Consider the following 15,061-nt stretch of genomic DNA (forward strand, 5'->3'; position numbering starts at 1 on the left):
ACTTGTGATTTTTTGACAAGTTTAATGCAGCAGAAGTCACATTATTGGATTTTTGAGCCCAGACATTCAAATGTCATATAGCTTCTGTTTTAGCTCAGAGAGGAAACAAGCAGCTATTGCAGAAAAAGAGGCCCCGGAGTATAAGAGCCTATGAAGGAAGAGAGAGAGAGGATCAGCCAGGTCCCAGCCACTTCAGTCAAACGTTTGAGAAACCTGACATGTGAGCAAAGCTATCATGGATTCTCCAGTTGCAGAAATGAGCTTTTCCCTTTGAGCACTGCTTAAATTCCTAAACAGCAGAATTGTGAGAGTTAGATGATTGTTTTAAGCCAATAGTGTGACGCAGGTTCACTGTGAACTGGTTACCAACTTGTCTGAGTCCAGTGAGATAGAACAGTCACATACAAGTTCCATGAAGCAGGCTTATTACTTACAGATAGGGAGCAAGGGACAACAGAAACCTAGGATTCACTATGAGCCAGTTACTCTCTCTACAGGGGGCAGAGGGGTGTCATACACCCATACCTAAGTAAATGTTTTATTTTAAAGAGTGCAGTTTACTCTGCTGGGAATTACCAGCAAAGAAAAGAGAAAAAGTATTGAGTCCCTAGTAATTGTAGAGTTTACAAAAAGTGAAATGATGATTGCTATTAAATAAATTATGTGTCACAAAACAACATCAAATAGTTGAATAAACACAATGACTGAGGAGTGACAGTGAGCAGGAGATTTGTATCTCTATTAAATAAAATGAAGATGATTTTTCTTATAAATGGTCTTTTTGGAAAAACTTGATGCAAGTAAACACGGACATTTTTGTCACTTCTTCCTTGAAACCATGCAAATATGCAACTGTGACACAGGCCATGATGCAGGTTAGTAATGCAAATTATCAAGCTCATTCTCACTACTGAGAATCATAAAGATGCAGAGAGAACACACATCTTAACCGATTGGAACTTCCTAGCATGGTTTCCAGTTAAATCTTCTAGTTAAATAGATAAAAACCTTTGATAAAAGTTTGTCACTTGCATAAAATAACACACCTATGCCTTCAATATTTCTTACTGATAATGTCTTTTCTTTTCCTCTGCCACTATGTCATATTTCAATTTTGACATTTTAAACCTTTGGTTTGATGAGGGGTTTTTCCACCCTGGAAAAATGTATGTAGTTGGATTCAAGAAGATTAAAAGGTTTGTTCTTGAGTACATTGCAAGGTGATAGTGGTGAGGGATAAGAGGAGAACTACCAGAGGGATATCCTGTAGGCAGGTGTGTTTTAGGAAAGAGAACATATGGAAGGTAAGGACCTGGATTCTTTAAAGAAATTATTTAATAATTTCAACTTTTATTTTAGATTCAGGGGGTACATGTGCAGGTTTTTTATGTAGGTATATTGTATGATGCTGAGGTTTAGGGTACGAACGATCCCATCACTCAAACAGTGTACATAGTACCCAACAGGTAGGTTATCAGCCCTTGCCTCCCTCCCTCCCACCTCTAGTGGTCTCCGGTGCCTATTGTTCCCATGTTTATGTCCATGAGTATCCAATGCTTAGCTCCCACAATGCTTAGTTCTCACTTATAAATAAGAAGATGCTATATTTGGTTTTCTGTTCTTGCCTTAATTCACTTAAGAACCTGGATTCTTTAAAGCCACCCCCCCCACCAAACAAGGTCTCTTAGGGCAAGTCTGCATATACTCTGATATACCGAGACTCATTTGAAGAGTGCTCCCTTACATTATCTTACATTTGGTAATCAAGCTTTTTAATTGTTTATCCACAATGCGTTAATAGGTACTACACTGTCATAGCCTGCAGTGTTGATGTATTCATTTCTGCCCAGGAAGGCGAGAGTATTTTGTGTGATTCTCATTTTTGTGACTTTAAATTAGATGAGACTTCAAATTTACACATTTTCTTCCATCGCTCTGTGCTTTATTACATGGTTAAGTGCTTTAAGATTTATTGAATCCAGGTGTTTTATGCTCAGTAATCACCAGAACTCACCTGATTTGATTATGCCAATCTGTTATTTTCAAGAATTTTTTTAAATATCCTTTCCCAGTTAATATTGTATATGTGGCTTTCTTGATTTAAAAATATATTAAGAAATGTAATTTTATGAAAGATCATTTGAGAAAGTTTACTGAAGCATTTTTTTCCTTATGCTATAACCGAGCTTAATAACAAAGAATGTATTCTAGAGTAATATTTGGGGCAATTTCTAAAACGTATTTCTTGCAGAGATCTCTACACTTTCCTCATGAATACAAAGCAATGTGTTTCTGTAATATTTGGGGCAATTTCTAAAACGCATTTCTTGCAGAGATCTCTACACTTTCCTCATGAATACAAAGCAATGTGTTTCTGTTTTTCTGGGCACAGAAGTGGATATCACAATGATGTAACTCCTTATTCACAACATCATTGCAGCTCCATATTAAAAACATTTTTGCTTAAATAATGAGCATTTTTGCTTATCCCTAAAGAACCCACATGAGACACACAAAAAAATGTTTTTCCCAGATGGTCCTTTTTGCATTAAAATTACTAACCCAGACATCAAAAGCAAACAATAAAGTGTTGAAATATGTAATTTGGGCCAAAACAACAGAGTCTTGAACTTCCACGGGCTTTGCGATTTTAACAGAACAGCTGGGTGTGTGCAGGCAGTCAGCCCAGCTATGACTCTGAACCTCTGTTGTGTTTCCTTTTCTATACAGTCACTATGGGTACAGTTTCCTTCTTTTGGAAATGGAAGCATGGTTATAATAATTCTTGAACTTGAGAAAGGCATAGGCATTTGCTTACCTTTTATAAAAGGGGGAAACCATTTTTAGTATTTATGGTGTAGTCAGTTGTTTTTGTTTGCACCCTGCTATTCGTTTGCATTTTTGCTGATAAAATAACCAATATGTTCCTTGGGAAACTACCCCTTTCTCCGCAGACTCAGCCATGGGTGTCCCACAGGACATATAGCCTCGATTTCAAGTTGTCTAGGAATCAGCCATATGTAATCTAATCACAACCTCAGTCATTTCCCCAGGATACACCCACAGCGCTGGAGGTACTGGTCCAAGGAAGTTTGATATCAGCTGTGCACTAAGTCTAGAATGAGTGCTTCCTCCATCTGATTAAGGCCCTGACACTGAATCAGGGTCACCAATGCACGCACTTCTTCCTTATCACAAATTCTATCTTTGAACTTACTTACCTTTGCTGGTCATCTTCACCAGGGCTTTGGAGGCCCATCAGGCCATTTGACAACTCTGAACTTGAGAGTGGGAGTCTGAGTTGGACACTCACTTGAGGAGGGCTACGAGACATCATCTACTCAAAGGGCCAGAGCCCTGGGCTAGATCCCACAAAGATCCAATTATCTACCCTTATCAGCTCATGGATGGTTATTTCCTTTACATTTATACCACACAAAGGACTACTTGGGGATTCCCCCACCCACCCGGAAAAAGAAGCCAGTTCCAAAGGTAAGCTGACATCTCCATTATCAGAGACAGAAAACTATCAATAATTTTGTAAGGAACCTGTTACCAGTTTAAAAGAAAATAGTACTATATATACATATATAGAGTGCATCTGTAAAAGAATTAAGCATGATATACATATTTAATTTTAAAACTATGATGATTGCTTCCTGCTCCTCTCCTCCTCCATGGGTTCCCTGGAGTCCTTGCAAGCTGGCCAGGATGTCTCAGGCTGAGTTTGAGAAAGCTGTGGAAGATGTCAAACACCTTAAGACCGAGCCAGGGGATGATGAGATGTGTTCATCTATGGCCACTACAAACAAGCAACTGCAGGCAACATAAATATAGAATGGCCTGGGCTGTTGGACTTCAAGGGTAAGACCAAGTGGGACACCTGGAATGAGCTGAAAGGGACTACCAAGGAAGGTGCCATGAAAGCTTACGTCAACAAAGTAGAAGAGCTAAAGAAAAAACACGGAATGTAAGAGACGGATTTGGTTGCCAGCCATGTGTTTATCCTAAACTGAGACAGTGCCTTGTTTTTTCTAATACTGCAGATGATGGAAACTGGGAAAATAACCAGTTAACCCAGCTCCTCAAGGCTGCTCACTACAGGGCTCTAACAGATTAGGGGCGAAAACGATTACTGACCTTCCTTGAGCAGTTTTTAATCTGAGATCAATTAAAAGTGTATTCATGACTTAAAAAAAAAAAAACTATAATGAACACAGGTTTTGGATAATTAAGAAGCAACCTCAACAAGTTTCTGAGATCCATTATTATAGAAGTATGGAGTAACAATTAACAGGGCATTCTAGTTAACAGAAGCCTGAACACAAGATCATTTCTTGTATTTATTATGTATTTGCATGCACATTGCAAGATCTTAAGAAATTCACTAAGTAGTCATAACCTTTGCTTTCTAGGAATCTCGAATATGACATTAAAAGAACAGCATTTTCATGATCACCCCAGTGTAAACCTGACACTCCCCATCATTATTAACATTCCTTCAGATAATGTCTGAATTTCCTTCCACTTTCACTGTGGGTATTGGGAAGGCAAAGAGTAGAAAACAACAACTTAGGGAATGCACAAACATGGAATTGGGATTTGCAAACCATATTCAGGAAGAGACAGCTTTGGCTAGAGCAATAGTTTTAGTGATTTCATGGTTTTTAATCTTTTTAAGGGCTCTGTTTAGATGTTTCAGGATTCTTTGAACTTCCCACTGGCACATGGGGAGTGGGCATCAAGTGGATGGGGCTGTGATGTTTGTAGACACTACAATGAACTGAATGTTTATATTTTCCCCCAGACTCATATGTTCAAATCCTAACTCCAAATGTGATGGTATTAGGGGGTGAGCCTTTGGAAAGTAATTAGATCATGAGGGTGGAGCCCTCATGAATGGGACTAGTGCCCTAAAGTAACCCCAATTACCTCTCTGGCTCTCTTTCTGCCATGCGAGGATACAATGAGAAGTCAGCTGTCTGCAACCTAGAAGAGGCCCTTCACCGGAACCCAACCTTACTGGTACACTGTGTTAGTCTATTTTTGCATTTCTACAAAGAAATACCTGAGGCTAGGTGATTTAAAAGAAAAGTTTAATTGGCTCACAGTTCTGCAGGCTGTACAGGATGCATGGTGCTGGCATCTGCTTCTGGTAAGGAACTCAGGATGCTTACAATCATGGCAGAAGGCAAAGAGGGAGCCAGTGTTATCACGTGTGAGAATGAGAGCAAGAGAGGGAGAAGGCGGAGGTCCCAGGTTCTTTTAAACAACCAGATCTCACATGAACTAACTGAGGGAGAACTCATTAGCACCAACTGAGGGAATGGTGCTAAACCATTCCTGAGGGTTTCGCCTCCATGATCCGATCACCTCCAACTAGGCCCCACTTCCAACATTGGGAATCCCAGTTCAACATAGATCTGGAGGGGACAAACTTTCAAACCATCTCATACCCTGACCTTGGGCTTCCAGCCTCCAGACTATAAGAAACAGATATCTATTGTTTATAAGCCACCAATCTATGGTGCCCTGTTATGGCAGCCTGAACTGGCTAATACAGATGCTATTTTTTCCATGTTCCAGGTTTCTTGCTCACCATCCTCATAATTTGGCACCTTCTTTTCTAGTTATAGATATATTAACAGCATTTACTAGGAGGCTATCAACTTAGGGCCTGTGTTTTTAAAGTGACCTTGAATATGTTTTCTCTTATCTAGAAGGATCTCTATAGTGAGTTGTTTCAGATATGTGGGCTCTACAGCCAGAATGATGGATTCAAATACTGCCCTGCCACTTACTTGCTCTATGACTTTGAGTAAGTTAAATAACCTTCTATGCCTTAGTTTTTTCATCAGCAAAATGAAGTTAATATTAGAATCTCCCTCATAAGCTTGTTATGAGAATTAATGCACTAATACAGGAATTGGCAAATTTTTTCTGTAAAGAACCAGATACTAAATAGTTTAGGCCTCCTGGACTATGTTGTCTCTGTTGCATCTACTCAAGTATGCCCTTGCATTAAATAGAATGGAAGCAGCCATAGAAAATACCTGAATGACTTGGTGTGGCTATATCCCAATAAAATCTTACTTGCAAAAACAGTCAGCGGGCTGAATTTGGTCTGCAGGATGTAGTTTGCCAATCCCTAGAATACTTGTGCACCAATACTTAGGCCCATTGTAAGAACTCCAAAAATATTAGGTTTTTTTAAATCATCGTGGCCATTTTCATCATCATCATCATATACTCATATACTCATTCAACAAAGGATAATAAATCCTATGTGCTAATTTTACTGTGTAGTTCTCAGTGTTGTTCAGACTTTGGTACTTCTATACATTTCCTACACTCAGGGGTAAGGTACTCAAACCTTCTACTAAACTTCCTCTACCGACAGAAGGAGTAAAACTTCATCCCATGGTTCTGGGCCTTGCAATAGCCCTAAATGCGGAACATGCCTTTCAAGTGTCAGATTTTATTTTAAAAATCCATGTAGTGTTTGCGTTATACTCTATAGTATATTTCTGTTTCCTTTAATACAAAAAATGATGACTGAAACCATTCATCATTGAGTAAAACTGACCATGTTTACCAAGCATCTTCTGGTTTTCCATCACATGTATATTTATACAAATTTGAGAAATGAGGCCTATGATAACAGGAACTTAAGCTTTGAGGTTGGCAATCTGCTTAGCATTTAATAGCCTTGATATTCTATGTAGGTATTAGATCTTTCTTAAACACAAAGAAAGGGAATAAAATTAGATAACATAGACACCAAAAAGTTCACTGAAAAATTTAGGGAACTCCATTCATTGTCTTTCACTTGGCAGGTGACAAAGTATGTGTCTGGGCTCCTGCAGCTCTGATCTTACCCTCATGGCTCTGGAGTGTTGATGATATACAGGAAATCAGCATGTGTCCATTAAGTCGTATAAAAAATAAAATTATAAAAAAATATGAAAGAGAAAGTGTGTGAAAGAGACTATGAGCTGAAGCATATAAAATTTTCAATATTTGACCATTTGTGGCAGTTTCTATGGTTCAACCTAATACTTCTCCAAAGCTTGTTAACCAGCAATGGGCATAGCACTGGTTTTTAAGTGAAATATTACCACTATAGGTCATAGTAAGAATAATACTTTCGGGCTGGGCACGGTGGCTCACGCCTGTAATCCCAGCACTTTGGGAGGCTAAGGCAGGTGCATCAGGAGGTCAAGAGATCAAGACCATCCTGGCCAACATCGTGAAACCCCATCTCTACTAAAAACAAAAATTAGTTGGGCATGGTGGTGCACGCCTGTAGTCCCAGCTACTTGGGAGGCTGAGTTAGGAGAATTGCTTGAACCGGAAGCAGAGGTTGCAGTGAGCCGAGATTGCACCATTGCACTCCATCCAGCCTGACAACAGAGAGAGATTCTGTCTCAAAAAAAAAAAAAAAAAAAAAAAAAAAAAGAATAGCACGTTCAGACTCTGTTTAAAAAGTGCCCCCAGAAGACAGAATGTGGAAATAGAAAGCAAAAGTTAGTGGGTAATGCTGAAAACAATCAGAACATTTTATTTTTAGTAGCCTAAGGGTTTGAATTGTGATCAAGGTTCATAGTCAGAATAGATATAGTTTCAGACATTTTTGAGAGATGATCCTTGTGGGTGCTTCTTGATCCAGCAGGTGCTAAGAAATAAAACATCAGGACCAAAAGAATTAGCCTTGAGCATTGCATGAAAACACTTGGAAAGATGAAGTCCCCTGTGTTCTTCATGGCCATAAGCAAAGTGCATTTATTCAACCATTTTATCAGTGTGAGGTGGAGAGAAGCAGATGTTGTTTCACTCTTCCTCTGTTTTAATCAGTTGCCAGACAATACTCTGAAGACATATGACAAATTTCTGTTAGCATCACCATTTCCCTTAGTTAGCCAGCTTAGCACCCACAGCAGACTTTTCAGACTCTTATATTCTAACCAAGATACACTCTTTCCTAAAGCTCATTTAAATTCCAGTTCTTATCTCAAATCTTAAGTTTTATATAGGAGTGAATAAACTGGTGATGAAACCACACAGATAGAGAAAGTAACCAAACTCAATAGCACCATTGACATATGAAGAGTGTAAGTATGAAATACGCATGAAATTTTGCAACGTAGGGTACCTCAGCCCTATATGAGTCGTCAGATATTAAATTCCCAGGTCTAGATCTGGAGAAATAGAAGCTTAGAGTGAGAATTTGGGTAATCAAGGAGGAAAGCAGAGCATTTCTAAGCACATGTGAGTGTTTCTACCTGTGGATTGGCACATTTTATGTAGCCTTGGAGTTTAGATTTGCTGCCTTCATTCTGTCTTAGATTGTATGACTTGAAGCTTCAACTGACAAGGCAGGGGGAGAAAAACAAAACAGTTAAACCAGTTTCAGAAGAATATATGAAAAACTACTCAACATTTTCTGATGGAAATAACTGTCAAGTTGACAGGAAACTTGGCCTCCCACTATATCAAAAATTTGATCCAAATGGAAAACATTTTCTAATTAAAATTCCTAAACATACACAGAAGTTAAAAAGGATAGTTTTAAAAACCCACCTATAGTCAATTTTCAAAATGTTTCCCTTCTTGCTTTATCTACCCCTTTGATTGCTGAAGTATTTTAAAGCAAATCGCAGTTGACATCATTTCACTCCCATCCATAGTTGGGTCTGCATTTCTTAAAAACTAAGGATATTTTCTTTTATAACTATATTGCCACTTGGGCAAAATTTAAAATGATAATTTATCACTAAAAAATGTGTACTGACTGTTTATCTTCCTCCTCATTGCATAAATGCATGTAATAGGAGAGAAAGAAAAATAAGGGTGAGAAAGCAAAGTGAAGCCAGGAATAAAAGTATTGAATATCAGTGTGTACAGAAGGTCCCATTCTAATCTTAAACCCAGTCGCTTGCTTCACCGGGACCAAGGCAGGAGGGAAACTCTGGCAGTCACAAGATTCAGCGTTTGTCAAGGGGACTAGCATCATTTCTCTGGAGAACATAGCTTTCCCTGTCTGTAAGGCGTGGGAGGAATTTCTCCTGGATGTCTTCATGAAGAAGACGGTATGAGATTTATTGGACAATACACTTTACAAAATCCCCACAATAAATACAAAAGAAGTTTTGTGCCGCTGCTTGTTAGAGTGTCCTCATTGCACACCAAGGTCTAATGCTGAATCCAGCTGAGTAAAAGTTGTCTGACAAGGGGCCAGAGCCGTGTGTCATGTCCGCCTTGTGGCTGCCATCCCAAGGTGCAGCAGAAAGCCCATTCATTTCAAATAAACTTTTAATCTCCCTCTCAGACTCCCAGTGTCCCAATTCCCCCATTAATAATACAGCCCTAATTTTAAAAACTTGAATCCAGCTGTTACTACTTTTAAATGCTGTTATCCATTGCAAGTCAGTGTGATACCAAATGTGTCTTCCACGTTCATTCATCATTTGTGAATTTGGCCCAGCCACTGGGTTTTTTTCCCCCTGTTGTTCAGGAGGGTTGCGAATGCCAAAAGCAATCAATCTATGAAGCAAATCAATGTGAACAGCCATTGGGGGAAGAGCTAACCCTGCAGCTATCTGCTACTTTTTTTTTGAAATAGAAGCTGAGCTTGTCTTTGGATCTAATGACTAGAATACCCATGCACTAAAGGGACTGTCTCCCTTCAGCTTTTAGAAAATTCTCATACTCTGGGCCAGCTTAGCCGATAGTTTCCAAGCTGCAGGAACAGCTTGAGGCTGAGGGCGGTGGTCCTGCTCCGTCAGTTGTGGAAACCAGGTGGCTCCCGGCATCCTCGGCTCTCTCACCTCCATGCTGCTGCTGTTGCATTGATCCTGGACTAGCGCTCTGACTCCTGAACACTCTACCACCTACCGGCGACATCTCTAAGGATGGTGCAAAATGCAATTTATTTGTGCCCTTGGTGTATGTAACATAGCTCATCATGCTTTTAAAGATCTCCTCCTGGCTTCTGCTAACAGCCTTTGCTTGCTTCCTGCAGTTCTGTTCAACACACAGCTAAACAAACCTGCTTGACGTTGCCATCTCTCAGGAGTCCAACCAGAAAACACACTGAAATAATATACTTAGGTGAGATGACATCAAGGAACAATGAGAAAAAACAACTCAATAACTAGGGAAAAAAATTTGAGTACACAAATATTTTCTTGTCAAACTTTAAAAAGAGAAAGAAAACAAAAATATTTTTAGAAATTTGAACATACCCACAGTGGTAAAATATGTCCTGCTCCCACATTGCATATTTTCCTGGGTATAACATTCCTATTTTAAAATCGTAGCAACAGATCCAAGAAACAAATGTCTTTGAAAATTCCATTTCATGGAAGTGTCACTGTATGCATTTAAACTTTTTTCCTACTGAAAATTATTGCAAACAGCATGCAAAATGTCAACACAGGAAACAGAGTAAAAGTAATGGATGATCTTAAAAAAAACAGAGGGATAAAAATGTCCGTGAAATACTATGCTCAAATGACTAATGTTAATATTTAAGTTAAAGTATTCCCTGTAGGCAAGAAAATAAGATGTCCACAGAGTAATACATAAAATAATAGTGTCAGGGGAAATAAAGTTAGAAAAGTCAGTAATATATCCAGATCATTCTAGAAAGCTAGCAGAGAGACTATCCAACAATAAAATAAAATTTGTTAATATTGCAAAAGAACAAAAAATTTCAGATTACTGTTGATTTTTCCACTATACCAAAAACATCGTTAGATGTTTTATGTTGCTTTTGGCCTATAATATCCAGATTATCTATTCTATTTCCTGTATCACTTTGCAGACGTCTTGCTTTTAATTCTGTCACTCTCTCCAAAGTATATACTCATTACTTATTTTTAGATTTCTATGTAAAATTAAACAGTATTCTTTCATTTTCCTAAATACAGTCTTTTCTTTGGAATCTTTACTGTTAAAAAGTCTAGATGTTGAATCTGACTTTCCTGTTTTCCCGTAGACGTTTGCTTTCTTAGATTCCAAAATAGCAAGTATTTCAAACGTACCTCAGCATTACTCCATTTTAATTGAAGGCTTCCTGTTAGAATTATGTTCAGCACTCTGGGAGTTACAGTACATTGAAGAAAGTCACAATTAAATAAACAAAATAAAAAATGAACTGGAGGGTAGTATGTAGATATTTGTCTGCAGGAGATGAAGTCCTAGCTCCATGTTAAAGAACAGGAAGGATTTAAGTGTAGAGAAAAGGGGAGGCTGTTTCTATGTACTGGGCTATGTCACTGCTTATAGTTGCTTACAGCCAATTCCCATATTAATCTCCTTATATCTTTGTATGTATGTCCTAATAGTCCTGTTTTTCTGGAGAACCCTAACTAATACAGAGAGTAAGCTGTTTATCATCATCAGAAGGGCCTTACAGTGACATAGCCTGGCACATAGAAAGGGTGTTATGTATACCACTTAGCCGCAGAAGGGAAACCTGGACACTAGAGGGATGTCTGGCAGAGAGAGGGATAGAAATAGTCTTTCTTCGCTCATGATCAATGATCATAAAAGCCATACTGCTGACAAAGTCCAATGCCAGCTCTAGAAGCTGTTGTATCCAACCTGCCCTCTTTAGTTCCACTGGGGGAAAGCACGGTCATTTACTCACTAAATACACCCCAAACCACACCAGAAGAAATAGGACCCTGAGGTCAGGGCACATGATGAGCCACTCCAGGGGAGCCCTGAGCATGATTACAGTGTTTGGTAATGAAATGTTCCACACTACTCTAGATGTTACATTGCATATTGACTACCCAACTCTCAACACACAGAGAGCCCTTCTGGAACTCATCAGCATCTCCATCTACCATTGCTGAGTCTTTTTCATTCTAATTAAGGGTTTCCAATTCTTAATTGCCCAAATCTCTCTGGGGGAGTCTCAATACACAAATCACAGATTGATTTGTTTGTAGTGGGACAAAATTACTGTTTTCCCCATAGTTTTAAATTCTCCTCTAAAGACCTATAAGAACCTATGATTGAGGTCATTCTTTATATAAAGTAGTAGTGTATTACAAGAGGGAAGATTCTGAACAACCCAATCCATCTGTAGACTCACCACAATCCATCTGTAGACTCACCATAGGTACAGGATACCAAGGTTTACAACCAGGCTCCAAGAGTAGAATAAAGAGAGGAATGAAGATTAGAGAAAAGCCTTTGATTTTCTACTCAATATTCTAAGAAGTGAGGGTGAACATTCACTCTTTCATTAAAATCAAGCCCAGATCCTTCATATTTTTGTCAGTAACCATAGAGTATATGAATATCCTGGAAAGTCAGTTGTTCCAAGGGCAGTTTCTAGATCCTCTTGGCCAGAAAACTGTCTTCCTTCAACCCAGAACCACGACTTCCACTGCTTAATCAACAATAAATAATTGCCTCCATTCTGGCAGAGCTAGAAGTCTGTAGAACTGATTGTCATACAGAAAAACCTTTATCATTTTTTCTGCAATTTTTCCAGCGATCCAAGGACATTTGCATTCTCAGTTACAAGGAGTAGCAAGGCATGGGGCTATTATTTTAAATTCTGGGCATCATTCTTGAAATATAGGAATTAGGAATAATCTTCTGTGGAAGGATGTCTAAGTGTTGCAGGGGTTATTTGGACATCAGTGACATAGCCTGGTACATACTTCTAGTTGAAATAGTTAAGAAATCATATACTAGCATCCATTGAGTTGATCCAGCTAGGTCCTAATTTTCATATCCAACCATTTTGAGAGGTAGCAATTCTTTAGAAAAAGATTGGTTCTAAGTGTCAGAAATGACAACTCATGTCAATCTGTGTGCTAACTTCCATCAGAATACCTCTTGTTTTAGTATTAGGTATGTTTGAGTTGCACACAATTGTCATCTGACTCAATTATCCTAACGATTTTTCATTCATTTTTTCTTCTCTCTCTTTTAATAGACAACTGATTAAAACAAGATGAACACAGAGCCTCCCAGCAATGACTATCTCCAGGTGCACTCCCTGACTTCTGCTTTGGCTTATCATCTAACAATCCCTCTGACTCAGACTGTCTCCCACCAAGGCTGGATTTTGGTTGCCTGTTTCTACTGTGTGATCAAGACATTGGATGTGCTCAGATCCCAAGGGCCTTTCGCTGCCCTAGACACTCCTATCTAATCAGTATGAAAAATGTCCAATGTAGTAAATGCCACTTTAATTATAAGCTTGCTTCAACTGGATTAGAATCAAAATAAGCATGCTTAAGAAAAAAATTAGATCTGAAAAGCAAAATTAACCAAAGAGCTTCAGGGACAGAAGTCCATTTCTATTTCATGATTAAGTGATTTTCTTCTGTAATTCTCATTTTAATATTCTCATTTCCACCATAAACCTACACCATCATCCAATCCCATGCATTTTTACTCAAGTACTTTTATTCTTTTTACTTGCCTTTCTGGTATGACTTCAGGTATACTGCCTTTCTCCACTTCAGGGCACCCCTAGTTTTGGATGCAGATGCTAAGCATTAAAGCTGTCACAGTAGAGGTTAGTTAGCCATGGGAACAGTGACTTTAGAGTTAGACTTGGTTTAAAATTCTGGCTCCAACACTTGTTAGCATTGTAATCTTTCACGCCATATTTAACCCTCTAAGCTTCAATTTCCTAACCATAGAATACTAAGAAATAATAGTTATTTTGCAGGGTAATTTTAAAGACAAATCAACCAATGTTGATACTGCCTTTGGCAAGAGGCCTGGCGAATGCAGTATACCACCTGACAAATGCTACTTGTTGATATGGGTAGGAAGATGCTCACCAGATCCATGTGTAAATCTGGAATCAGGAAGACTCAAGCTCAGACGCCATCTCTATCACTTGAGTTGTGAGACTCTGGGCAAGTGGCTTAATCTCTCTTTGTTTTGCTGGCTCTTTTGCAAAATGGAGATAAAAACACCTGTCTCACAGGTGTCATTTCTGGGTGCTGTGTTGATTAATACAAGCTTCTTTCAAAAGTTAAGACTCAGCGGTATTTGTTTATAATGAATAAAGTGACCACCACCCACCTTTGAAATACCCTGCTAATGAGAAAGAAAACATGATCATCATCTTATAAAACTTTCCAGCAGCAGGTATTCTTGTTCTGTCCTCATGGACATAAATAATACCTTCTATTCAATTTGTCCAAATTGTTCCCTACCAGACTTCCGACTCCAGGCCAGGATCTCTGGCACTAAAACAGGCAGAGTAATGAACAAAGTGTCCTCTGCTTTTTATGCATTCTACAGATTCGGAGTATAGTAGGAGGGCAACCAGTGCAGTTGACCCTAGGTCAAGGATGGTAAGAGACTCCAAGAAACCACAGTGGTCTATTGTTGATAATGTTGAAAAACCAGATACCTCAGTTGTTCTAAAAATAGGGTTATTTTTTCTAAGCAGATATAAAAATACCATTTAGAGGTCGGGTGTGGTGGCTCACGCCTGTAATTCCAGCACTTTGGGAGGCTGAGGTGGGCGGATCAGGAGGTCAAGAGATCGAGACCATCCTGGCTAACACAGTGAAACCCCATCTCTACTAAAAAAATACAAAAGAATTAGCTGGGCGTGGTGGTGGGCACCTGTAGTCCCAGCTACTCGGGAGGTTGAGGCAGGAGAATGGCGTGAACCTGTGAGGTGGAGCTAGCAGTGAGCCGAGATCGCACCACTGCACTCCAGTCTGGGCTACAGAGCGAGACTTCGTCTCAAAAAAAAAAAAAAAAAAAAAAAATCTAGAAACCAGCTATATCATAACAAGATATATAAAAGACAGAGTGTGATGGTTAATTTTACGTGTCAATTTGACTGACGCATTAAAGGATGCCCAGATAGCTGGTAAAACATTATTTCTGGGTGTGTCTGTGAGGGTGTTTCTGAAAGAGAATGGCATTTGTATCAGTGGACTGAGGTAAAGAAGAGCTGCCTTTGTCAATGTGGGCAGCATCATTTAATCTGTTGAAGACCTAAATGGCACAAAAAGGCAGAGGAGGAGCGAAATTTTCTCTCTCTCTCTCTCTCTCTCTC

The 15,061-nt window shown here is 39.0% G+C and overlaps 1 pseudogene; it reads left to right on the plus strand.

Moving 5' to 3' along the window:
* Positions 1–3,711: 3,711 nt before the first annotated feature.
* LOC111549900 lies at positions 3,712–3,974 on the plus strand (annotated as a pseudogene).
* Positions 3,975–15,061: the final 11,087 nt, after the last annotated feature.

The sequence above is a fragment of the Piliocolobus tephrosceles genome, chromosome 5, assembly GCF_002776525.5.
Source record: "Piliocolobus tephrosceles isolate RC106 chromosome 5, ASM277652v3, whole genome shotgun sequence".
Lineage (NCBI taxonomy): Eukaryota > Metazoa > Chordata > Mammalia > Primates > Cercopithecidae > Piliocolobus > Piliocolobus tephrosceles.